Here is a 3,401-nt window from a genome sequence, read left to right on the forward strand (position 1 = left end):
CTCCATAGTTGTGGTGCACGGGCTTAGTTGCTTCACGACGTGTGGGATCTTCCCTGACCAGGGCTCGAACCCGTGTCCCCTGCACAGGAGGATTCTTAACCATTTTGCCACCAGGGAAGTCCCTTCATTGTTTTTTTTTTTTTACAAGCACTTTATACCAATCATATTCAGTTAAACTTTACCAAGAACAACACGCTTTCTATTATTTTTGAAAAACATTTCTTATATTTGCACATTCTTTTCCCTGTTATTGGAAAGCTTTTTATCCATAACAATAGTTCACTATGTGTTTACCTTCTAAAATTGTTTTTCAAATTTCAACTCATAGTCTTTCTTTTCTGAACAACCAACCCCTCCCCTAAGTGAAGTAATCTAGACTAAATGAGGGCTTCTGTCACACGTTATGCATTCTCCACCATAACCTGGCCCTCTTACCTAACGTCTCCTGGTTTATCTTCCAAAACAGAAAAATATCCAAGGACTACATCACTTTCATTTCTCTTTCTTTTGCAGATAGCACAGAGCCTGGTCCATTCCCTAATTCATTGTTAAGGAAATAGAAAATTGGTATAGAACACAGAAAGGCCCTTGACAAATGTATCAGTCTCATCCAATTACTAGTTTTGACTTATTCATAAATAAGACAGAATTAATTTCAAAATATTTACCTGCTATGTCACTTTCATTTCTCTTTATGTTGGAATTTGCTGTAAGGTAATTTTTACATTTCTTTCTAGATTATCTATCTTGGAGTTGAGCTGAGCCAGGCCGAACTGTGCAGCTGACAGCCCCGGTTGGATCCTGTGAGCACCCTGGGGCACTCCTAGCCAAGGCCTGCAGGGGGCCACCCCATGCGGGGAAGGCACCCTGGGGAGCAGGCGTCTTGGGGTGCAGACCCTCGAAGGGTGCCAGAGCCAGTTGGGAATGCAATGCGTCCCTGTTCCCCGGACCCTTAGGCACAGCTTCTCAGGCCCCAGACGGGGCGGGGGGGGTGTTGGGTTTGCCTGACATGAAGTCCCCTGCATTCAGAATTCATGAAGCCCTGGAGAGAAGTCTGGGGAAAGATTTATCTACGTTTTGCTTATATACAGCTGTACCTCCCCCATGTTTCCAAGGAGTGCGTCTTGAAATCTTCTAGGATCTCCAGAGTGAAACTCACTGTGGTCAAGACTCTAACTTGGAGGGACCAGTATACAGCAAACAGCGACAGCTCAACAGAGCAGATCGTTGTACAGGCCGGACAGGTTCAGCAGCAGGTCCAGGGACAGCCATTAATGGTACAGGTCAGTGGAGGCCAGTTAATCACATCAACGGGCCAACCCATCATGGTCCAGGCTGTTCCTCGTGGACAAGGTCAAACCATCATGCAAGTACCTGTATCTGGGACACAGGGTTTGCAGCAGATACAGTTGGTCCCACCCGGACGGATCCAGATCCAGGGCGAGCAGTCTATGCAGGTGCAGGGCCAGCAGGGCCAGACCCAACAGATCATCATCCAGCAGCCCCAGACAGCTGTCACCGCTGGCCAGACGCAGACGCAGCAGCAGATTGCTGTCCAGGGGCAGCAAATGGCACACACTGCCAGTTAATGCACATGGCGCCATGCTCCATCAAGGCACGATCACCATCCCTGTAGCCAGTTTGGCAGGAACATAGATTGTTCAGGCCGGAGCCAATACCAACACAACCAGCGGTGGGCAAGCGACTGTCACTGTGACACTACCAGTGGCAGGCAATGTGGTCAATTCAGGAGTGATGGTCATGAGGGTACCTGGTGCTGGCTCCGTGCCTGCTATCCAGAGCATCCCTCTCCCTGGGGCAGAGATGCTTGAAGAAGAGCCTCTCTATGTGAATGCCAAACAGTACCACCACATACTTAAGAGGGGGCAAGCCCGGGCTAAATTAGAGGCAGAAGGGAAAATTCCAAGGGAAAGAAGGAAATACCTGCATGAGTCTCGGCACCGTCACGCCTATGGCACGGAAGCGTGGTGAAGGTGGATGATTTTTCTCTCTAAAGGAAAAAGATAGTCCCCATATTCAAGATCCAAATCAAGCAGATGAAGAGGCTATGACACAGATAATCCGAGTGTCCTAACCCCAGGCCATGTGATGGAGCTGATCAAGGTCATGTTCCTCACACTACTTCCCACGGTTCCAAGGAAACTGATCAACTCTTCCAATGGGACACTGACGAGTACATTCTGCCCTTTTCTACAGGACAGAAACCACTTAACTTTCAATAAGTAGCTCAATATTATAATTGCAAGGATGTCTGGCAAATTGAAGTTGCAAGCCTTTGTCTCACCCTTATCAGTCAGGACTTATTTCAGACTGTTGGTGACATTGACATTTCATGGATTGGGATGATGCAGGGGACCCATGCCAGCCCAGCAGCACCACACCTAGCACTTAATGTTAACTGGTGATGCCAGCCAGCCATCTCAGCAGAGGAGAACGACTTTCTCAACCTAAACTGCAGTCAGGGAAGCTGCAGCCCACTCCTTCCCATGGGTTCCAAACAGCACCCATCCCTCTGATGGGGGATCTCAGGCTGACGAATGGACACTTTGTATTCAGAGATGGTTTCTAGGCAAGGAAGCTCCATCTCATGATACGGAAACAATAAATTCTCTGAGATATATTCATCTAATCTGTGGTAATAATAAGAATCTCTTCTACCAAGATGATAGGTTGGTATTTTTGGACTCCAGCCAAGAAAAAGCTAACTCTGGGGATAGACTGATAAAGGACTCAAGCACTAAAAATATAAATTGCTGAATCTCTTAGCTTTGACAAATTGTGGTCTGCTTGTCTGTTGACAGGTCATATGGACTGTAGTTCTTGCTGTGGTTACTTTTAAGATAATTTAGAGTGTACTGGACCTTGACACTGCCTTTCTTAAGTAGAGAACAAAATTATAGAACTTCTGTGCTGAAGTGCTGGGATGTTTGTAGTTGAGATTTGGTCCTTGACAATTTCTGGAAAGCACTGTTCAATCAAGCTATCCTGGACATATTCCATGTTGCCTCCTAGAGCTTGAGGTGGATGTTGGCTTCACTCCTGTGCTTTGTGCTGGCCCTGGAGAGTGAACATTCTCATTCTTCCCAAGGCAGCTGATTCTTTGGTGCTAGTTTCCGTTTGTTTCCCCTTTTCTCCATAGACCTTGTGCGGAAAGGTTTTCACATTGCATCCATGTTCTGGGGATAAACTGCGGACTGGAAATAGAGATTCCTGCAGGGTCAGGAACAGGGCCACAACTCCCGGAGTGGGTTGTGCCTCAGTCATCTGTTTCTTTTCTAGATGTGGAACCCTGGGAGAACTAAGATGATATTTCAGAAGAGTTGCTGTTTTCTTGGAAACAAAGAAGGAAAATGTAATTCTTTTGAAGAACATTTGGGTTT

The 3,401-nt window shown here is 46.6% G+C and overlaps 1 pseudogene; it reads left to right on the plus strand.

Moving 5' to 3' along the window:
* Positions 1 to 1,227: 1,227 nt before the first annotated feature.
* Positions 1,228 to 2,550, plus strand: LOC101275542 (nuclear transcription factor Y subunit alpha-like; annotated as a pseudogene).
* Positions 2,551 to 3,401: the final 851 nt, after the last annotated feature.

The sequence above is a fragment of the Orcinus orca genome, chromosome 9 (assembly GCF_937001465.1).
Source record: "Orcinus orca chromosome 9, mOrcOrc1.1, whole genome shotgun sequence".
NCBI lineage: Eukaryota > Metazoa > Chordata > Mammalia > Artiodactyla > Delphinidae > Orcinus > Orcinus orca.